Source organism: Talpa occidentalis, unplaced genomic scaffold (assembly GCF_014898055.3).
Source record: "Talpa occidentalis isolate TD23 unplaced genomic scaffold, MPIMG_talOcc4v2.1 talOcc4.5, whole genome shotgun sequence".
NCBI lineage: Eukaryota > Metazoa > Chordata > Mammalia > Eulipotyphla > Talpidae > Talpa > Talpa occidentalis.
The window spans coordinates 71,664,913-71,689,488 of NW_023604861.1; the positions used below are offsets into that span (position 1 = coordinate 71,664,913).

General features: G+C 36.9%; 1 protein-coding gene across 4 annotated transcripts in view; it reads left to right on the forward strand.

The window, feature by feature from the left end:
• Positions 1-24,576, forward strand: part of VRK2 (VRK serine/threonine kinase 2) — a 111,445-nt gene that overhangs the window by 50,893 nt on the left and 35,976 nt on the right. The window lies entirely within an intron of this gene.

Sequence of the window (24,576 nt, forward strand, 5' to 3'; positions counted from 1 at the left end):
TAGGTAGTGGTTTATCCACTTTTGTTAATTTGTCAGCAAACTTAGATTTTGATTTATTAATGAGATAAGTACTTTTCTATTTTCTCTAATTTTCTTTGATTTCTTTTCTTGTGCTTCTTTTAATTTTACCCTTTTTTCCCCTTGGCCTTCAACTTGGTATCTACTTCATTTATTTTCATATACATATATGTGTATATATTTTCTTTTATAAATGTTTAAGATTAAGTTTTGATATGTGGTGTTTTTATTATCTTTATTTTTTAGAAATTTGCATTTCTCCTCCTTTACCAAAGAGTATTGCAGTTGAAGGTTTTAAAATTTTCATCTAGAAAAACATCTTTTACAAAAAAAGTTTGTTATTAAAGTTTAGAGTTATTGCAACATAGGGTGTTTATTTTACTCTTTGGAAGGCATTGAACCTTTTATTGTGAATTAGAGTATCATTTTTGTCAGTCTTCCCTATTAGCTTGAGAAAAAGGTAGTCTCTGTTTTCAGACTGTAAAGGTTAATATTTGCACAAAAGACCTACCATGTTGGCTGTATTACTTACGTTATAGGTGTTAGTTTTTTTCTATTTGATCTGTTTTGTACCAAGAGTGGTATTTACGTTTATATTGGTATTTCTTCCCATCTCCTTGAGTCTCTAGTAGATTCTATTTTATAAAGATCATTGTTATTGCTGTGCTCTTTGGTTAATATACATTGTTTATATTTGCTGTGTTTGTTTCTTAGGTGTTTTCTCCAGTCTTGTATTTGGGGGTACTTACTTATGAAGGTTATATTTTTGTAGTAGTGATTCCTTTATATTTATACCTTTTAAAGTGGCTGTTAGCTTACTGTTTTCATATTTAACCTTTTACCACTACTATGAAAATCTTTTTGTGGTATTTTTTGACTTCCACATACCACTTTTTCACTATTAACAAGCTTATTTTATTTTACTGTTTCCCTTACCATTGTTATTTCAATTTTTTTTTAGCTGTACTCTTTTTCGGTGTCAGAGTACATGTCATTTGCGTATTTTTTTTATCCCCATCCTTGTTTAAGACTTGGTTATCCAGGGGCCTCCCTGGTGGCACAGGGGATCAAGACACAGCACTGTGAAACTATCCTCAGCCACTGTAGCATGAGTTCGATCCCTGGCCAGGGAGGTGACCCACATGGCATAGCAGACCTCTCCTGTGGTGCTCACTGCTAACCTCAGCAGTGTATTTTAGTAAATCTGCCTGTTCTGCTCTCCATTCTGTCTCTGGTGAATTCTCTTACCCCTTACATCTCTGGCCTGCACCCCAGGTCTTGTATGCATAAATAAATTAATCTTTAAAAAAAGTCTTAGTTATCCAGTTATCTTTTGACTGGATCAAAACTAATCTTCTAGTAGATTGCTCAAAAAGCACCCTACATACAGCATTCTCTTGCATCTGTAGAACATTTCCAGTGGCAGTGATGCTTGAGGGATATAGCTTGGATGGATTTAAAATATTTAGTTCAAGCTTTCTCTTATATTTCTTGAAAATGTTCATCTATTGTTGCCTCAGACAGCATGTTGCTTTTAAGAAGTCTGCTACCAGTTTAATCCCCTCACATTGCATGTTTTTTGTTCTTTTTCCCTTGCTATCTGCAGGAATTTTTCTTTATTAAAAAAAAGCTGATTGTTTTACCAAGGTACGTTTTAGAGAAGATCCTTGTATATTGGGTTTTCCAGTAGCTGGAGGGCCTGTTCTGTATGTAGACTAGGCATTTTATGTTCAGAAAGTTTTCTTGGAATATATTTTTAAGTATTAGTCCCTTCATGTATGTTTTCATTTAGAACTAATGATGGGAACTTCAACAATGACTATTTAATGAAGAGGAAAAAGTAAGTGCAAAAAAAAAAAAAAACTATTAGAAATAGAAAAATTGTCGAATGATTTGACAAGAAACACAGATGAGTAAAGTTGACATTGTACAGCTTTTGTTAAAACAGTAGTTAACAAGAATTGAAGTAAAAATGTGGTATAGTCAGAGGTATTGGATCAGAACAGCAGCCATCTTGGTTAAGGTGGAATGGAAAGGCCTTTGATAAAGGGATAATAGTCAATGTAATGTCCTAGATATCCTGTTGGGGGCACAATTGATGTTTTTGGCTATTTTAATTTTTTTTTGTTAAAATTTATTTATTTATTTATACAAGAACCGGGGTATAGACCAGATGTGCGGGAGGGTGAGAGGATTCACCAGAGACAGAGCGGGGAACAGAACAGGCAGACTGACTGAAATACACTGCTGAGGGGAGCAGCGGGTGCGGTAGGAGAGATCTGCCACACCATGTGGGACCCTCGCCGGCTGGCCAGGGATCGAAGCAGCACTGCAGAGGCTGTGGACAGCTTCACAGAGCAGTGCTCAACTGCCTGCGCCACCAGGGGAGGCCCTTGGCTATTTTAATTTTTAGTCATTTTTATTTTTGGAAAAATTTTGTAAAATATTCTTCATACTGGGACCCAGCAGTGTTTTGCCTCGTTGAGAGCCCCAATAGCTCATTGTAAATTACCTTGATTTTTATGTTAACCCTATTACCTTAATTGTACTTTTGCCATTTCTTGTTAACTCACTTGATGTTCTCATAATTTGAAATTTTGATGAATCTCAAAGTCTATACCCCTTACTTCTTTCTCTTGTCTTCAATGTTTTTATTGAAAGTTAAAAAATAAAAAATCCCAGCTCCATCTGTGGAAAAATCTCACTTTAAAAAAAAGCTAGAATTTCTTTTGTAGTTCTTTAATCATCTCTATTGATTAGCTTAGATCCCTAATCTTACATCCCTAATTTTTATTAATAATTCTGGTCTGTACTGCTATTCTCCTTTTCTGAATTCCTTTAACTTAATAATGTTTATTTTTAGCATATGGACACTCAAGTGTCACTTGTCTTAGTTTTCTTGAGTTCTGAACTACAATGAACTCATTGAGCCTTGTAGAGAGGTGTTCTTCTCTCTTCCTTCTTTTGTACTCCTCACAGCACATAGGTTATTGTTGCTCTGTAGTAACCCCTCAAGAAATATTTTATTGACCTTCCAGGAAGTGAGGCCAGCCTTGATAGCATATTTGGCACCTTATTTAGTGCTTAGCTCCTTCATGCCACCATGTTCCTGTGATTCTACCCCAAAGCTGCTTGCTAAGTTGAAGAGGCTGGCCCTCTCAGATCGAGAAAAATAGGTCTTCACATCAGTATCCAGAGTGATAAGTATGGTGTAGGAAGCCTGCGATGTTCTTGACTACTGGGTGTGGTCCTGGACGCAGTCATGAGACCAGGTTACAGTCTGGGCTGTAACACTGAGCAGAGTTGTAGCCTTCAGCATATCAGTTAATCTGTGTGGATTTTAACTTCTAGTCTATAAAATGTGGGACTTTGATGATCTCAAAAGTTCCTTCTAACTTAAAATTTCTGTCTCTATAAGCCTGTTTCGAAACACTTAATGCTTCCTGCAGAAAGTAATATTTCTTACAATGTGTCCAAAGTATCTTACTATTGTTGCATAGCTAAAGCATTAAGAACTTTACACTTAGAAAAAAAAAGTATTGATATAGGAGTAGGTTATTCACTATGCTTTCAGATTCCCTAGGATATCCGTAGGGTAGGGTCATAAGCCTCATTAAAGCTGCTTGTTCACTGTTTGCTACAGGGAATTTTAACAATCCATTTATCAATCAGAGTTACTTGTAAGGGAGAGTGTGAATATATGTTTGTAAGAATTTTATATGGTATGTGCACATAATGTAGATACCAATTAGAGATAGCATTTCCTTTGTTGAATGTATATAAAGTTTAGTTCCATTAACATACCTCTGTATTTCATGGTATCTCCAGAGTAGTGCTGCATGTCTCAGCTTGATGAAACCATACATAATATCACAGATGGTACAGCTTATAAGGCTAAAATATTTTGATAGCATGTGCTATATAATCAAATAACATGGTCATCTTATAGTCACTTTTAACATTCAATAATATGCAAGTTTTTTCCTCCCTTCCTAGTGAGGTTCTGCTGTATATTTTTACTTGAACAGTTCTTATGATTTTAGTATTTTAACTTCTGAAATTAATGTTATTAATATTAATAATTAATTTTAGAATTTAATTTTATTAATTTTAGAATTTAATATAAATTTAGAATTTAATTTAATATTAAATTTAGAATTAATGAGTTTGTAGTAACAGAATTGTTATTTCAATATATACTTTCACTGAACTTTTTGGCTCAATTTGTCATAGGATTTTTTTTGAGGTTAAATAGCTTCTGTATTATGTTAAATAGCTTCTTTTGCAATTAAATAGCTTATGTTAAATAGACTAATCTAGTATTCATAGATTAGTCCTACAAACTTACTGTTTGGGGATTCTTTCACTATGATTTGTTATAAAAATAAAGTAAGCTGCAAATGTCATTTCCATATAACATTCTGTAATGTGTTAATACCACTCTATTTTACTACACTCCAATTTACTAAATTCTTTTAAAATTGTTAAGTAATCAAATGTGGTTTTGGTTCTTTTATCTTATTCTTATGTTCCTATTATCAAAATTTATTCTTAATATGGGTATAGTATGTCTGATTTTAAATCAGATTATGTCCATATAAGAAAAAAATTTTGTTTCAAAATACTATGCAAATAAAAGTTATATGACTATGAAATATTAGAATCTTATTGGAAGGTGGTGATGGATGGAAAATATTGAACAATATAATAATTATAATTTAGAAGTTATGGCCTCCATGTTTAAAATTATTTTGTGAAGCTTATTTTCCGGTGTGAGGCTAAGAGACAAGTTAGACCCTGTTAAGTATATAGTTGTACATCTAGGATGATGCCCTGTTTTTAACTGTTAATTTAATTCCATTTAACCATCACTTAGTTTTAATATTAACATTTTAGAAATTTTTTTTTCTATATTGGGGCTGAAATTTTTTTAAGTAAATTATAGATATTATGACATTTTACTTCCAAATACTAAGTGTATATGCATTTCCAAAAAATAAAAATTCACCATATTATCACAAACCTGTTACCACACTGAACATAGTTAATAATTATCCCTTTATATCAGTTACAGGGTTCTGACAGTTTCCTCCTTCATTATCTTAAAATTCAGGGGGTGGAATGGGAATGCAGATAATTTCTATTCTACTTAAGTTCTCTTTTCCTTTTGCCTAAGTAGACAGCTCCTCTTTCTGTACATTGAGTAGCCTTGATCATGTGATCTTTTTGGTTCCTTTTAGCTCTCATAGCCTCTAACTTCCTGGGTAGACTTGCTGTTAACTACAAATAGGACTTAGGAAATTCCTGGTATAGAACTCGGTGAGCATGATTTTTTTTTTTTTTTTTTGTTAAACTTCCTTTAGGAGAGCAAGTTTCTAGTCTTATAACTAGGAAAACAGGGGTAGTATCTGATCATTGGTGGGTATCCAGCACTGGCCAGAAAATGGGTGTTTTCAGCTGGCCCAGAAAATGGCATGTAATGCGCTATCAGTAAATAAATGATGAGTGAATAAGGAGTAATTGAATAGGTTAATGCACCAATTAATTGATTAATTAGTCATTCAGTGTTCAAGAAAACAGGGAAAGCCAACCAGTAGAATTGGATATAGTGTGGCAACTAAAACCATTTTACATCTTTAAATTCTTATTAGGAAATTTTGTCCACTGTGATAGGAGATTTTTACTACTTAATATAGCCATTTGGTATGTTTTCTTATAGACAGGGATTTGTGAGCATATTGACAAAGAAACTGAGAGTGAACACTATTATGGGTTGACTTGTTTCCTCTCAAAAGATGTTAAAATCCCAAAAGATGTTAAAATCCTAATCCCAGTACCTGTGAATTGACCTGATTTGGAAATAGGCTCCTTATAGATGATCAAGTTCAGATGAGATTAGAGAAGGCCTGAATTCATATGATTGGTATTCTTATAAAGGAGAAAATTGGACATAGACATGCATAAAGAGAGGACAATGTGAAAAGACAGGGAAAATGCCTTCTGCAAGCCTAGAACACTTGACACTATCACATGCTGGGAGATAGGCATGGAACAGACTGTCTTTCAGCCTTCAGAAGGAACAAATCCCACCACCTTGATTCAGACTTCTAATCTCCAGAACTGTGAGACAATGCATTTCTTTTGTGATACCTTGTTATAGTAGCCCTGTGAAAATTAGTAGAGGTACCTAAACCTAATTCTTTGGGTGGAGGTTAAGACAGTAAATAGTCCAAATGATTTTTTATTTTTTTTTCCAATTTTTTTCCTAAGATTTATTTATTAATTTATACAAGAACAGGGGTATAGGCCAGATGCGCGGGAGGGTGAGAGGATTCACCAGAGACAGAGTAGGGAACAGAACAGGCAGACTGACGAAATACACTGCTGAGGGGAGCAGCGGGTGAGACAGGAGAGGTCTGCCTTGCCATGTGGGACTTTTGCTGGCCAGCTGGGATCGAACCGGCACTGCAGAGGCTGCGGACAGCTTCACAGCACTGCGCTAAACTGCCTGCGCCACCAGGGGAGGCCCTCCAAATAATTTTAATAAAAATATCAGCATAATATTCTATTCTGTGTAGGTTGCTAAAACCTTGCCATGAATACCAGTTTATTTTGGTGATATGTGTGCCTTAAACACCAGGATAGGTGAAGGAAAAAAGAAAGGGAGGAAAGAAAGAAATATTCTCTTCTATTTTGCTTAGGCCACTCCAGACAGGCCAAATTGGTTAATGTTTCCAGCATGGCTTGTTCTTGCACAGACCTTTCAAGCAGTTAGTTCTTGAACATATTGGTGGGATGTCCATGCCCTTTGTTAATTTTGGAGTTAAATGTCCAAGTTGAAGATCTGTAAGAAACATACAAGGAAGAAGTTTACCTTCTATTATGGGCAAAAAGGTTTTGATAGAGGAAGTCTTTGATTACTTGCATGTATATGTTGAGGATTCAGTAGAATAATTTGAGTTTGATATCTGAAACTAGACTCCCTGAGTTTGAGTTCTGGCTCTGCCTCTTGTTAGCTATATGTTCTTGACTCATTATTTTAGCTCTCTGTGCTTCCATTTCTGCATCTAAAAGTAAGGATAACAGTACCTCCTTCAAAGAGTATTGATAAGGACCAGTGGTTTTAAACATGTTAAAGGTTTATATCAAGACAGGCATATAGTCAGCTCAGTAAATAATGTAGAGAATAATATTATGTTTATATCAAAAGAACACCTTATATTGTTCTGCAAGAATTATTTAGATTTATGGAAAAAAAGAACATACTAGTTTTGGTTAGGTGTTAAAATATTGTGTTAGATTTAATAAGTGTAGTTCTCAGGTATGTAGTTTGATGACAGCCATCTCTCAAGTTGTAGGAATAGAACATTCTGGCTCTGTTTTCACATTTTAGGAAAATATATGCACTGTAAATATAGATGGTCCATTGAACAAATCTGTTCTCCCCAAGAATACAGTTATACCTTTCCAAGAATCTGCCTCATACATTGCCCCAAGAATATATATACCTTTTACTACTCTTGAAATATCCGTGTTTGACTATCATGTAATCCATACATGTTTGTTGGTGTGTATTGAGGCCATTGGTTATATTATTTCTATTTCTGAAGGTCAGATGCCCACATGACCAAAGAATTGTTTATGTCCAAAGTATTTGTGCTTCCTGAATCACAAAGGACGATACATAGAATTTTTTTAAGTCAGCATGAGAAAATAAAATTTCTGAATCAACTTAATGCCTTGTATAAGTTGGGTAGATGAAGAGGAACCCCTGCTAAGGACTATTTAAAAACCTGGAATCCCATGGGACTATGCATGGAATCCCAAGCGACTAGACATTATTGTTTGCAATGTCAAAAATTGTCTTTCAAATGAATAGAATTTGCAGTTGACATAGAATAGTCTTCTCAATTTTGGATAACTATATTTTATACAAATACAGCTTATACATGGTGAACTTTTTTATGTAATAGCAGTGAGAATCAAAATATATATCAAGTAACATTTTGTGAATATCTGCTGTTTACAGATTTATCAAATTGTGATAGTACTTGCTAACATATTGACAAGTTTTAATTTCAGTTTTGATGTAGACAAAGAGGAAAACCATAAACTGCATGCAATTCTTATTTTGTTATATTTGTGTGCTTAGGTATCGTATTGGAAATTAGAAAGAATGGCATTTATAGGTTCTTTTGAATTCTTGAGAACTTGTGTCAAGAGGACATATTAGAACTAGGCTGTAATTATAATGGTTTTCTTTTGTATGCTGAAGGCATTTTTAATAAAGAAGCAATAGCTTAGCCAATGTTTGAGAGAATTTCCCCCTAGAGTCTAGAGAGCATTTTGTGTTGTAGTACTATTTGATCAAATAGTCATTCACATTTGCTGAAAGAACCAGGTTGGAATAGAAAAGCAGGTCACTGTGTTAAATGCTAGCACCATTTAGAATATAGTTAAATATTTGTCAGTATTCATCAGTATTTTGTTGTGACACTTGCTATGGCAACATTTAAGGGAGTTATATAAACTTTGGATTGATGGAGCAGTAGATGGATTAAAGAGATATTAAGAGGGGCAATGTTTCTACTGTTTCTTCTGTGATGATATGGGTGTGTCTTTCATTTTTTTTTTAAAGATTTATGTATTTATTTATTTATTTATACAAGCACTGGGGTACAGTCAGAAGCGTGGGAGGGTAAGAGGACTCACCAGAGCCAGAGCAGGGAGCAGAACAGGCAGACTGATGAAGTACACTACTAAGGGGAGCAGTGGGCAGCAGGAGAGGCCTGTGCACCATGTGGGACCCTCGCCCGGCGGCGGGGGATCGAACTGGCGCTCCAGAGGCCGCGGGCAGCCTCACAACCCAGTGCTCAACGGCTGTGCTGCCAGGGAGGCCCTGTCTTTCAGTTTTAATGAATATTAAATATTTGAAGGATCAAATATCAGATTTGAATGAATCGGTAATAATAAGGGAAAATAAACACGATGTATAAAGCATTAAAAAAAGAAAAGCACAGTTTGTATCCATCAGAAAATAGAAACTGTATCCTTTTACAGCTCACAAAAGATAAGGTCAAACTATAATTTTGAAAACCTTATCTTTATTATTGATAATCATGTTAGAAAAGTAAACTGGTATTTTTTTTTTTTGTAAGTTGCATTATTTTGTCCAGGCTGAATAGTGGCAATGCACATGTATTATTCAGAGCATTTTATTATTGGCAAAAGCTAGGTAAGGAAGTTGAAGAGAAGTAACAAAACCTACTATATAACAAAGAAATTAAAAAGCACAGATTCATAGTGGTTGGACACCCCACCGTTTGGGAGAAAATTTTTGCACGCAAACTAATGATAAAGGACTGATCACAAAAATCTACAAAGAACTGATGAGACTCAACAAAAACAAAATAAATAATACAGTTAAAAAATGGGCAGAAGAGCTAAAAAGAAACTTCTCCAAAGAGGAAATGCAAATGGCCAACAGGCATATGAAAAAAAAATGTTCAACATCACTTGTAATCAGGGAAATCAAAACTACAATGAGATACCATCTTACACCAGTGAGAATGGCACATATTAAAAAAAACTAGCAACAAACAAATGTTGGCAAGGATGTGGAGACTAATTATAATGTAAAAATCAAAATCAACAAGCAGCTATAAACCAGAGACACACCACGAGTGGGGAGAGGAGGGAGTAGGATCAAAAGGGGGGGTGGGAATTGTATGGGACTATAAACCAAGATGAAAATGCATACATTGTACAAAAATGAAAAATGATGTAAAAAATATATAAAATTAAAAAAAAAGAAAATACAAGCACAGATTCATACCAAAACAGTAGTGTCTATGAGGCTATGTATAGTTCTTTTTAATAGATATGAATGGGTTTTGTGAATATAAATATGCTGCTTATTCACTCCATGCTTCATTCCGCTTTTGGCATATGATGATTCTCATTTGTTTTAAGATTTATTTATTTATTTATTTATTTATTTATTTATTTATTTGTTCGTTTGTTTGTTTATTTATTTATATAAGCACTGGGTACAGTCAAAAGCTTGGGAGGGTGAGAGAATTCACCAGAGCCAGAGCAGGTAGAGCAGAGCAGAGCAGACAGACTGACGAAGTACACTGTTAAGGGGAGCAGCTGGTGGCAGGAGAGGTCTGCATGCCTTGTGGGACCCTCACCCAGCAGCTGGGGAGTGAACCGGCACTGCAGAGGCTGCGGGCAGCTTTGCAACCCAGCGCTCAACCTCTGCACCACCAGGGAAGCCCTGGTGATTCTCATTTGTCAGTAAGCATTTAGTTTTTATGGAGATTTTCATATTACAGTATCTTGTTGATAGAATAGGAAAATATTATGTCCTATTCAAATCAGAGAAATGTTGGCTTTATAAGAGCCTTTAAAGTCACTGATTATGTTAATGTGATCTTCCTAGAATTTAAAAAGTGTCTTCTAAATTGCCCTTTTAAAAAAGTCAGGAATAAGGACTGTCTCCTTCTGTAGTATTACTTTCATCTCTCTGATTATGAGAGCAGAGCCTAACAAACAACTCTACTTTCTACAACAAGGTGTGCTAATTAAAAGGATTTAATTGTTTATAATAGTCTAAATTACAATGGGGATTTAGATTGTACAAAAGGAAAAATTTCAGTTCTTGGAAAGTGAATCCCATTTTGGGGGCTGTTATACATCTTTAATGTGAATCTGCAAAGCAAAGGAAACTAGTATTGTAATTTAATCAGTGGTAACATCTCTTGAGCCAATAACAGTTGTTCACATTAGCATCTTCTTTCTTTTCCAGCTCCAGCATTTCTTGTACCCCTTTTCCAGCTGACATTTTTCTTTTGATCATAGCTACATCATATTAAGTATTGAGAAATACTTCCATTAGAACCAGTGTGGCTACTTGGTACTAAGATTTACTGGTTGATAGGGAAGCAGAAAGGCACCAGATTTGACTCTTGATGGGACAGCCCTTCACTTCCTCCATCTACTGTAAGACTGTCATCCCTGCATAAACTGAGAGAAGCAGGAACAGGTTGGATAAGGGTGGTAAGCCACCAGTTTGCTTTCACTACAAAAAATGAATGTATCGTTTTCTTTCCAAATCTTCTTTCTCCTGTTTTCCTTTTCTCTACTTATTGGAGACTCACTTAGCCAGCCGGTCACACACCATTCTGTAAAATCACGTTCATCCATTTTCTTGGCTTATGTGTTTCCGAGAACGTCTCTACTCCCAGCACATTCTAACCTAGACCCTGGTTTTCCTTCTGTGTTATTTATTCCAAACTGTGTCCACTTGTGGAACTTGTAGATATTTTATAAAGCTCAATTCAAATGTTTGTTTTTCTGAGGCCCCCAGTTAGAAATAGCCCACCCCTGCTCTAAAATATCACTAAATTTAAATCTATTATATTTTGGTCACAGTGCCTGTTACTTTTGTACCTGTAGGTATGCTTTTGTAATCTTCTTTCCCTATATGCAGGACACAAAGAAAAATTTCAACCTTCTGGGCAGAGTGATTTAGGTTCAAGTCTTAACTTTGCCTGCTACTTTAAGTTTATATGTTTTGCATAGAGCAGCCAACCTTAGTCATTCTCAAGATATCTTAAAATAAATTCCTCTTAGACACATAAAGGTTAAACAGTTTGACTTCTTTAAAGCACTTAATGTTTTCACATAGCAAATATTTAATAAATAGACATTCATTTATCTTTTTTTCAAATGTATGATTATCAGTACTTTATTATGGTTGACATTCAGGTATCTGTTGTAAAGAATTTATTTCAATTTGCCCCGTTATTTATTTATTTTTTTTAAGGTCATTTCCCTCCTAGTGTTCTTTTTTTTTAAAAAAGATTTATTTATTTATTATTTATACAAGCACTGGGTACAGTCAGAAGCGCGGGAGGGTGAGAGAATTCACCAGAGCCAGAGCGGGGAGCAGAGCAGGCAGAAAGACCAAAGTACATTGCTGAGGGGAGCAGCGGGCTGCAGGAGAGGTCTGCACACCATGTAGGACCCTCCTCCGGTGGCCGGGGAGCAGCCAGGGATCGAACCGGCGCTGCAGAGGCTGCGGGCAGCTTCGCAACCCAGCGCTCAACCGCTGCGTCACCGGGGAGGCCCAATTTGCCCAGTTATTACTATCAAATCAGTGAGCATTTATTTAAACCTACTGTGCAGAAGGTCTTAGAGTAGTTGGTATCATGGATGCAAGTATATATATCTATATCTATATCTATCTATCTATCTATCTATCTATCTATCTATCTATCTATCTATCTATAACATTATCCCTTCTCACCATGCTCTAGAAACTTATACCCTTTAAATATAAACCAAAGAACAAATTAATGAAAAACCAGTTAAGTTTGTACATTTAAAATAGTAAATTTATATGGACAAAAGTGAAAATCCAGTAAGTTGTTTGTGATTAAAGTGATATATATATCAGAATTGGTTTCTCAGAATAGTAATCCTGAGAGTATAGAAGTATGAATTACAGAAGCCTGGTAGGAATAAAGAAGAGCACTTGGGGTGGGCTATCCCTGGAGGGATGCAGATTGAAGACAGTGGCGCCTGCTAAGCAATTCACTGCGAAGGAGGGTTATCCTGTGGTCCTCTTTAGTTGTTAATTCCACCAATCCCTTTGGAAAAATAAAGCTGTAGAAGACCCTACAAGTATCAGGAGCAAAATTTTAGAATTGGCATATTTGGGGGCAAATCTGGTGAGGTAAAATAGGAAGGTGATTTTTTTTTAAATAAATTTTATTTTTATATTCCCCATACAATTGCAATCCCCTTATTTTGACCCCAATCCCTCCCCTCCCCGCCCTCCACCCTCCATAGAGTGTCTCTGGTTCATAGTTTTTTGTTGATTTAGATTTTCACTTTCTTATAGTTATTCATTTTCCTGGTCCCTTATTTAAGTTTTCTAGATACCTGCTATGAGTGAGACCATCTGGTATTTTTCTTTTTCTTTCTGGCTTATTTCGCTGAGCATGATCCCTTCCAGCGCCATCCATGTTGCTGCAAATTGCATGTGTTTATCAAATTGCATGTGAATGCTGAGTAATATTCCATGGTGTATATGTGCCACATCTTCTTGATCCAGTGATCTATTTTTGGGCATTTGGGTTATTTCCAAAGCTTAGCTATTGTAAACAGTGATGCTATAAACATAGGGGTGCAGGTACTCTTTGGAATTAATGTTTCTGTGTCCTTTGGGTAAATACCTAGGAGTGGAATTGTTGGATCATATGGAAGCTCTATGTTTAGCAGGTCCAGAAATCTCCACACAGCTCTCCATAGTGGTTGGACCAGTTTGCACTCCCACCAACAGTGCGGGAGAGTTCCTTTTTCTCCACACCCTCGCAACATTTGTTGTTGCTACCTGTTTTAAAATGTGCCATTCTCACTGGTGTAAGATGGTATCTCATGGTAGTTTTGATTTGCATTTCCCTGATTACAAGTGATGGTGAACATTTTTTCATATGCCTGTTGGCCATTTGCATTTCCTCTTCAGAGAAGTTTCTTTTTAGCTCTTCTGCCCATTTTTTGACAGGATTATTTTCTTTGTTGTTGTTGAGTCTCACCAGCTCTTTGCAGATTTTTGTGATCAGTCCTTTATCATTAGTGTTGGGTGCAAAAATGTTCTCCAGTCGGTGGGGTTTCTCTTTGTTTTTGTTATTGTCTCTTTTGCTGTGCAGAAGTTCTTTAAGTTGATGTAGTCCCAGCTGTTTATCTTTGCCTTCACTATCACTGCTTTGGGTGATGTGTCTGTAAAGATGTCTTTGATGTGCATATCATGTAGTGTTTCGCCTATATTTCCTTCTATGTATTTTATGGTTTCAGGTCTTATGTCTAGTTCTTTAATCCATTTTGAGTTGATTTTTGTCTATGGTGTGAGGTAGTGGTCAAGCTTCATTCTTTTGCATGTAGCAACCCAGTTTTCCCAGCACCGTTTATTGAACAAACTTTCTTTGCTCCAATGCAGTCTTTGCTCCTTTGTCAAAGATTAGTTGACCATAAATCTGTGGGTTTATTTCTGCATTTTCTATTCAATTCCATAGGTCTGTATGTCTGTTATTGTTCCAATACCATGCAGTTTTGATGATTATGGCTTTGTAGTATAGTTTGAAGTCTGGGAGTGTGATGCCTCCATTCCCTTCTTTTTCTTTCAGGAGAGCTTTGGCTATTCGGAGGTTTTGGTGATTCCATATGAATTTCATCAATAATTGATTTCTATTTCTTTGAAGAATGACATTGAAATTTTTATCAGAATAGCATTGAATCTGTATATTGCTTTTGGTAGGATGGCCATTTTAATAATGTTTATTCTTCCAATCCATGAGCAGGGGATGTCTTTCCATTTCTTTGTGTCTTCTTCTATTTCTTTTAACAGTGTTTTAGAGTTTTCTTTGTATAGGACCTTTACCTCTTTTGTTAGATTTATTCCCAAGTATTTGATTTTTTTTGTTTTGATAATAAAAGGGTTGGTTTTTTTTATTTCTACTTCTTCAGATTTATTGTTTGTGTATAGGAAGACTACGGACTTTTGCGTGTTGATTTTGTATCCTGCCACTTTACTGAACTGATTGATGAGTTGAATTAGTTTTTCTGTGGAGTTTTTGGGGTTCTCTATGTATATTATCAAATCATCTGCAAATAGTGACGATTTGACTGATTCTTTTCCTATTTGGATTCCTTGTATGTCTTTCTCTTGTCTTATTGATCTGCCTAGGATGTCCAGTATTATATTGAAAAACAGTGGGGAGAGTGGACATCCTTGTCTTGTTCCAGATCTTGATGCAAATGCTTTCAGCTTTTCACCACTGAGGATGATACTGGCTGTTGGCTTGTCATATATGGCCTTTATGATGTTGAGGTATGCTCCTTGTATCCCAAGAATTTCAAGGGCTTTTATCATGAATGGGTGTTGCACTTTGTCGAAAGCTTTCTCAGCATCTATTGATATTATCATATGGTTTTTATATTTCTTTTTGTTGATGTGTTGGATAACGTTGATTGATTTTCTGATGTTGAACCATCCTTGTGTCCCTGGCATGAATCCTACTTGGTCGTGGTGAATTATCTTATGGATACATTGTTGGATTCTGCTAGCTAAAATTTTATTGAGGATTTTTGCATCAGTGTTCATTAGGGAGATTGGCCTGTAGTTTTCCTTTTTTGTCTTGTCCTTGTTTGGTTTTGGTATTTGTGTAATGTTGGCTTCTTAGAACATGTTTGGTATTGTCCCTTCCTTCTCAGTTTTTTGGAAGAGTTTGTGAAGGATAGGCACTAATTCGTCTCTGAATGTTTGGTAGAATTCATTTGTAAATCCATCAGTTCCTGGGCTTTTGTTTTTGGGGAGGTTTTTGATTACCATTTCAATTTCGCTGCTTGTAATTGGTCTGTTTAGGTGTTCTTTTTCTTCTTTCTCTAGCTTTGGGTGATTGTAGAGTTGTAGGAATTTGTCCATCTCCTCTAGATTGTTGAACTTGTTTCCATATAACTGTTCATAGTAGTTACTGATTATTCTTTTGATTTCTGCTGTGTCCGTTGTGATTTCTCCTCTTTCATTTATGATCCTGTTTATTTGTGCTTTCTCCCTTTTTTGCTTTGTAAGCCTGACTAGGGGTTTGTCTATTTTATTCATTTTTTCAAAGAACCAGCTCTTGGTTTCATTGATATTTTGGATTGTTTATTTAGTTTCAATTTCATTTATTTCTGCTTTGGTTTTTATTATTTCTTTTCTTCTACTCGTTTTGGGTTTTTTTGTTGTTCTTTGTCTAGATATTTGAGCTTCGAGATTAGGTTGTTTCTTTGAGTTCTTCCTTGTTTCTTGATGTGAGCCTGTATTGCTATATGTTTTCCTCTTATTACTGCTTTTGCTGCATCCCATACATTTAGGAAATTGGTGTCCTGCTTGTCATTCAATTCAAAGAATTTTTTAATTTCTTTTTTAATCTCTTCATTAGTCCAGTGGTCTTCCAGTAGTGTGGTTTTCAATCTCCATGAGGTAGGAGAGTTCCTTGTCTTCTTTTATGGTTTATTTCTAGTTTGATGCCTTCATGGTCAGAAAAGATGGTTGGTATGATTTCAATGTTGGTATCTGTTGATGTTTGTCTTGTGTCCCAGTATGTGATCTTTCCTGGAGAATGATGCATGTGTGCTTGAGAAAAATGTGTACTCTGTTTTTTTTGGGTTTAGTGTTCTATAGATGTCTGTTAAGCCCAAGCGCTCTAGGTCCTTATTTAGAGCTTTAGTGTCTTTACTTATTTTTTGTCTCATTGATCTATCCATTGTTGATAGTGTTGAAGTCTCCCACTACGTATGTGTTCTCTCTGATGTCTGTTTTCAGAGATGACAATAGTTGTATGATATATTTTGGTGCTCCTTCGTTTGGTGAGTATATGTTAATGAGTGTTATTTCTTCTTGAAGTGTTGTCCCCTTGATCATAATGTAGTGACCGTTGGGGTCTCTTTTTGTCTTTTTGAGTTTCAAATCTGTTTTATCTGATATAAGTATAGTTGTTCCTGCTTTCTTTTTTGGTTCATTTGCTTGTAGGATTGTTTTCCATCCTTTAACTTTGAGTCAATTTTTATCTTTTGTAGCTAAATGTGTTTCCTGGAGACAGCAAAAGGTTGGGTTTTGTTTCTTAATCCAGCCTACGACTCTGCGTCTTTTTATTGAAGAGTTTAGTTCATTTACATTTAGAGTTAATATTGATATGTTAGCATCTGTATTTGCCATTGTGTTTGTCTTTCCTTTGATTTTATTTATTTATTCTTTTAATAACTTTTTTTTTGCCTTTTTTTGTTATTATTCATCCCTCTAGGTTCTGGCTTTAGGACTTCTTGTAGTATTTTTTGCAGTGGGGGCTTAGTTGTAATGAAATTCCAGAGTTTCTGTTTGTCTGAGAAGGTCCTTATTCTTTCTTCATAGAGGAAGGAGAGCTTTGTGGGATAGAGTATTCTTGTTTGGCATCTGTTTTCTTGGAGTCTGTTGACTATGTCCCTCTACTCTCTCCTTGCCCGTAGTGTTTCTTCGGAGAAGTTTGATGTCAGCCTGATTGGTTTTCCTTTGAATGTTATCTGTTTCTTCCCTCTTGTCAGCTTCATTATTTTTTCCTTGTCCTGGATTCTTGGGAGCTTTACTATTATGTATCTTGCTGTATTTTTCCTTTCGTCGTGGAAATTTGGTGTTCTTCTTGCTTCTTGTATATCAATTTTCAGCTCCTTTGCATTTGGGAAGTTCTCTTCAGTTATCTCCTGGAATATTTTCTCTGTTCCTACATCTCTCTCCTCTCCTTCTGGAATTCCTATAACTCTTATATTTCCTTTCCTCATGGAGTCAGATAGTTCCCGAAGTCTTTCTTCGTTCTTTTTCCTTCGTACTTCTCTTTCGTTTTCTGTTTTGGTTCTTTTTATTTCTGTGTCTTCAAGAGTGCTTATTCGTTCTTCAATTTCATCTATTCTGCTTTCATTGCTTTTCCCAGAGTTCTGTAGTGCCTCCATTAATTCTTTGCTCTTCTGAATTTCTCTTACTTCCCTCTTTAGGGACTCAATTTCATTCTTCTGATCGTTGATTATTTTTCCCTTATCGTTGTTTTCCTTTATGACTTCTCTTATTTTTTTAATCACGGCAATTTTAAATTCTCTTTCTGGAAGGCTCGGAAGTTCTTCCAAGTTACTGTCGTTGCATTCTGGGGGGGTGGTTTTCTTTTTGTGGTGTGCTTTTTTTCTGAGGAGTTGCTAGGTTGTGTGTGGTTCTTCTACTCCCTACTGCTATTTTCTAATTTGCCGTATGCATTGGGAGACTGTGTTGCTGGGACTGGCCGGCATCTTGGGTGAACTTCTCCACTCCCCTCTGGCTCCTCCAGGAGCCTTCTGCTGGTTTCAGACAGTCTTTACTGAAGAAATGTCCCTGTTCTAAAATGGCGATATGGTACGCACTCCCTGTGCCCCTGGTCTGTCCCGGCGGTGGGTTCCTGCTCCCCCTCTGGGCTGGGACTGAAGGCCAGAAGGGGCCTGGCATGGGCGAACTTCCCCGCTCACCTCTGGCTCCTCAGTGAGCCTTCTGCTGGTTTCAGGCAGTCTTTCCTGAAGAAATGTCCCTGTTCTAAAGTGGCGATGTGGGACGCACTCCCTGCGTGCCCGGTCTCGGGCACACTCTTCTGCGCACCCGATCTGCCCCAGCCCTGGGTGCCCACTCCCCCTCTGGGCTCGGACTTCTGGTCAGAAGGGGCCTGGTGTGGGCGAACTTCCCAGCTCACCACTGGCTCCTCCGGGAGCCTTCTGCTGGTTTCACGCAGTCTTTTCTGAAGACTTGTTTATGGGGTGTTGGTGATGTTTTTTCTGGTCGCTAGGTGGTGCCAGAGATCTCTCCTAGTGTCCTCGGGGAGCTGTTTTTTTTCACCCCGTGAGATGGGGAACAGAGTGGGAGTGGTGGGGAAAGCCTCAACGGCTTTGAGGTACAGTGTCTGCCTTGTGCTCTACCATCGTGGGGAACCCACGCCCCGAATTTCATGCCCTGGGTCTCATTTCCGAAGCCCTCAGGTCCAGGACGCGGGCTGTAGCCCAGTTCCGTGTCCACAGAAATGGTGCCTTTTGCACCCCGCTCCTGTGTCTGGGCATCTGGTTTCTGATTACTCAGTGAGGGACATTCACCTCAGTGAGGGCCCCTGCACATCTCCCCGCAAGCCTAGGTCGCAGGCTTTTGGGACCTGGGTAGCCGAGATCTGCATTTGCTTTCTCAAGCGCGCAGCTTTTCCGCACAAGCTTACTTGCTGGCATAAGCTTACTGGCTGGCCTGGGGCTGTGTGTAGGTCTTCAGGAGTCTTTGTTTTTCTCTAATGGCGCCTGGAGCAGTTCACTTACCTCCGCAGGGAATCCTGCAGGGTTCTCCACAGCTCCAGTTCACAGGGTGTGGTGGCTGAAATAGTTCCTTTCCACTCAAAGTCCTGCTTGATGAGTAGTTTGTTCTTGTTGGTTGTTTTAGTTTATTTTTTGTTTGTTTTTTCCTCCTTCTTGTTGGTTGGAGGGTGCCGACTTCGTGGGTCGGGGAGGGTAGCAGGGTTCTGAGCTTTCCGCCCTTCTAGTCCTCTTTTATGGCAACTTTCTTCTTCGGGTAGTTTGCTGGAGTCATCCGTTTATCTTCCGTGTCCCAATTCTCACTGGGACTTGCCGCTTTTCCTCCTTATTAACTTCTTTTTTAATGGGAGATCTTACTTGCAGCATTTCCTCGCTGCCATGTTGATCCGCCGAGCTCAAGAAGGTGATTTTGATAAAGGGCTGCTTAGTATAAGAAAGTTGTATTTTTTATGGTCATCAGAGGCTAATTTGTTTTTCATCTTCAGTGGTTTACCACTTTTAATCAAGACTGTGATTTACTGAAGACTGTACCAAATCCACTTCTCACAGACAGATGATGACTAGGTCAGGAGTGCAAGGAATTTTATGGCAGAAGAGAGTATGATACCTCTGAGGGAATAATAGAAGCTGGATTGGGCTAGTTTCTAGAGTGATATTAATTTGTGACCCCTTAGGAAAGGAATGGAGACAAGAAAGATTGGGCATAAAAAGCTCAGACTCTGATACAGTTATGAAAAACATCTCAACCAAATCATCAGGGACTACCAGAGTAAAGAGTGCCCGTTAGGTGCATTTCTCATTGGGTAAATGGCCCATATAACATCCCCACCATGATCATTCATTGGCAGGGTTTGCCCAAGAACCAAGAACAATGTGGCCCTGACTCCCATGCTGTGGTGGTTCCTAATGGCCCTGCCACTGGAGATTGTCAACCTAATGCACTCCTTACAAGTGAAGGGCAGTTCTTGCTTCATGAGATTACATTTCAGTGGCTGCCACACTACTTTTTTTTTTTTTTAAGATTTATTTGTTTATTTATACAAGCACTGGGTACAGTCAGAAGCGCGGGAGGGTGAGAGAATTCACCAGAGCCAGAGTGGGGAACAGAACAGGCAGACTGATGAAATACACTGCTGAGGGGAGCAGCGGGCACTGCAGGAGAGATCTGTTGCGCCATGTGGGACCCTCGCCGGCGGCTGGGGATTGAACCTGGGCTGCAGAGGCTGCCAGAACTCAACTGCTGCATCACCAGGGGAGGCCCAGCCACACTACTTTTTCAGTAAAATATTAAAATTGAAAATCCATGAAATAATTACTTTACTAGGTGTTTTTGGGGTACTGAGAAAGTTACTGAAAAAAGAAAATCCTTTATAGAGTCTGAATTTAGTGTTGGGTGACTTACATTATTTGAGTGTGAGATTTATCACTTTTTTCACGGTTAAATATGGATAATGACACCTATTTTTCCTATCTACCTCACAAAGGTGTAAAAAAAAAAAAAAGTACCACATATCCAAGAAAGGTGAGAAGAAAATGAGTATCATGTGGAAATGTGAGTGGCAATACCCTGTGTCTGGGATTAAAGTGAATGAAAATAGGCAAGGCTGTTCTTTACAGATGGAGAAATGAAATGGTGACTAAATTCAGAAAAGTTACATAAAAATAAAGTCATTTAAAATGCATTAGGGAGCTAGATATTTAAATATTCCTATGGCTTGTCTCATTACAATGAAGATAATCACCCACTACCTGATCTTGGTGAGCATGTGTTTCCTTCTCTAGTCTAAAACCAGGGATATTATCCATAGTTACACTTACAGGGAAATTTTAATAATATTAAAAAAAAAACTGGAGCCAAGTTTTACTTTATATTAGGGGAAGGCAAGTTTTTCTGTAAGGATTCCAATAGTAAGTATCTTTGGCTTTTTGAACTTCTGCAGGGCTCATGTGGGTCTCTATTATACATTCTTTTTCTTCCACCCCACCCCCTTTTTTTAACAGTCCTGTAAGAAACGTAAAAAAAAAATCTTAGCTTGAGGACATACAAAATGAGAAACTATATTGCAAACCCTTCTCTAGATTGAATTCTATTTAAATTTGTTTTTTGACTTGAACAAAATTTCAGAAGTGGATGGAACCTAAATTCTAAATTGTGTTTTTTAAAAAAGAAAGTGAACTTTGACATCCTATTGGAATGGTTTGAGTACTCCTTCCATCCTTTACACACAGCTCTGTGACTTGGGCAAATTATTTAAGTAGTGGGATACTCAACTTCCTCATATGTAAAATGAGACCAATGATGCCAGGCTGGGTGATTGCCTGGATTTAAAGAAAAAATTATGAAAAATACTTTGCCTAGAGATTATCACATAATAAAATCTCAAGAAATATTACTTCTGTTCCTCCCTTATTTTATAACACTTCTCAGTCCTTTTCCTCTTTGAATTGTTCTAGCAAAATTCTGAACAAAATAATGTATTTATACTACATTATCTTGGTAGAAAATCTCATTTGAACTAATTTGAGTCAATTTATCCACATTTTGATTGCTTGGGAAATTATTGACTTCCTCTTATATCAAGTCACTTCCTATCAAGTGTACTTACTCCAAAATTTCTTCAGTAGTGTACCACAATTTATATTTATATTGTAAAGACATAATGATAGATGCCAGTGGGAAAAGTTTTATGAGAATAAATTTCAGAAGATTTATTCAAATTTCATAGAATAGACATACATATTACATATATAGTAGTATTTTTTAGTAGCCTTCATGATAATTTGAATTCTATGCACAACTTTCATTAAGACCACCCATTTTGCACCCATTATCAGAGCACCTAATATGTAAAGCTTATAAACAGATCTGAAGGGAGAAATAGACAGCAATATAATAATAGTAGGGGACTTCAGTACCACTTTCAATAATGGGTAGAACAATCAGAGAAAATCAATGAGGAAACACTGGACTTTTAGTATACCAGATAAACCTTAGAGATATATATATAAAACATTCCATCTAATACACATAATACACATTCTTCTCATGCACACATATAAAATTCTTAAGATTATATGTTACACCATAGAACAAGTCTAAAATTTAAGAAGATTGAAATCATATCTACAGTCTTTTCCAGCTACCATGACATGAAATTATAAATAAATTACATGAGGGGTGCTGAAAAATTCATAAATGGTGGAGATTAATATGAACAATGGGTAAAAGAAAATACCAAAAAAAATTAAAAATCTAATAAAAAAGTACCTTGAGACAACTAAAACTGAAGCACATTGTATTTATGGTTATAAATACCTACATTAAGAAATAAGAAAGCCATTAGCAACCTAACTGTATAACTCAAATAACAACAAAAAAAAATCACTGTAAGTGCAAATTCAGTAGTAGGAAACTTGATATTATATATTCTTTCTCTGCCCATTTGAGAGGCAAATATTGCCAGTTTTAAAATCCTGGATTATCTTTTTCAAGGACCTTGGAAATGTTCATGGACTGACATGGGAGTCATTCTTTCAAAATGCAATTATTAAGAAAGATTGTGTTCCCCTCCCCTTCCCTCCCCCTGCCATCCCCAGTCTCTGAGAATGGGAAGGAACCTAGATGACTGTAGTCACAATCACAAGCCTTCCCATAACATCCGCCAGTATTTTTTCATTAGCTCAATTCCAGCACTTAAAAACTTACCTGCCTTTTCTTTCAATGGTGTTGAATTCAGTCTTTTTATCCTATAATAATAATTTCTGTCCCCTAGTGCAATATACCCTTGAATAAAGTCTTCCTTCTCAAGTTTAATTTGTGTAAGTTTAACTTGTCCAGTGCAGTTTCCCTTTGACAGTGACCAAGAGTGAAAACCCTAAAGTCAGAACTACAGAATCCGGGCTCCATTTTACTCTACAAGTATATAACCTCACTAAGCTTCCTTTTACTTATGAGTAAAATGGAGAAAAGATACCTATCTACAGGATATCTGTGAGCATGGCATGAGTTACTGTCTGGTGCATATTAAGTACACTGTGAATATCAATTCTTATTTTTTGGCTAGAAAAGCTTCTTATTAGCTAGCTTATTAAAAAATGAAAATAGTAAGCTTATATTTAAAATACATTTGTTTGCTGAGTTACCAATTTGTACATAGTGAGGTTACCTAATCTATTTAATTTTTGAAATGAAGACAAAAGGCATCATAAATAGACATAGCAGGCAACCGGTTCAGTGTCAGATGTATATTTGATCCTGGGGCAGAGATACCTGTTACTTATGAGACCATGTTGAGAAATAGCATGTGGGTAAGAGAGACAAACGGAAATATCATGTTTTCAGACATTTTAGCAAACTATGTTCTCCAACAAATGAAGAAAACTCTTAAGAAAGCTCTTAATATCTCCTATTTAAATTATATAAAAAATACTTATATTAAAAGTTTACCAATTTTAGGGCCTCCCCTGGTGGCGTGGGCAATTGAGTGCAGCGCTGTGAAGCTGTCCGCAGCCTCTGCAGCGCTGATCCTGGCCGGCCGGCTGGCAAGTATCCCACATAGTGCGATAGACCTCTCCTGTCGCATCCGCTGCTCCCCTCAGCAGTGTATTTCAGTCAGTCTGCCTGTTCTGTTCCCTGCTCTGTCTCTGGTGAATCCTCTCACCCTCCTGCGCATCTGGCCTGTACCCCGGTTCCTATGTAAATGAATAAATAAATCTTTAAAAAAAAATTTAACCAATTTTCTTTTAATAGACACTATGCTTTAAAATGTAAATTGTAATATAACACTTATCAAAGCTACATCCTAAAATGTCTCATATCCTAAATTTTAAAGAAATACATGTGAAACAATACATTTTAAAATATGAAACAGCTTTTATGGGGGGAGCATGCTAACATATAGTTTGGAATGGCTGTATTCTGACTACATGTCAGAACAAATGTCTACACATAATAAATCCCTGTTCGGTGTATGCTACATCTGTGAAACTACTTCTCCCCACTTCTTTCTCTCTCCAAAAGCAATCTGAGAAAAATTCACGTGAATTGCTATCTGACTTTTTACAATATATATTCTGTTTAAAGACCCTGCTTACAATTCTGACTGACTTATAAAGATGACAGTGATATGGATCAGGTCTGAAAGTCCAAAAGTACCTCTTTTTGTTCCATTCTTAAATGTAGACAAAATAATATTTAAGAGTCATTACCTCTTACAATCTGTTCACTGTTTTTATACTTCCTATTAATGGAGACTCCTAAAGCCTGAGGTTTATATTTTTAGGTTGTTTGCTCTTACCTCCCCTTTCTCCTTGCAGCATTTTTTTTTTTTTTAAGATTTATTTATTTTCATACAAGAACCAGGGTACAGGCCAGATGCACGGGAGGGTGAAAGGATTCACCGGAGACAGAGCTGGGAACAGAACAGGCAGACTGATGAAATATGCTGCTGAGAAGAGCAGCAGGCGAGACAAGAGACAGGATTCTCACTGGCTGGCCGGGATTGAACCCGCGCTGCAGAGGCTATGGCTAGCTTCACAGTGTGGTGCTCAACCGCCTGCGCCACCAGGAAGACCCTCTACTTGCAATAGTTTTAAGTTCAAGGGAGGGGTTTTACAGGAAAAGACAGTGTCATAAGCTGTTTAAATACAGATAAAAAAGACCACGTATTGTGG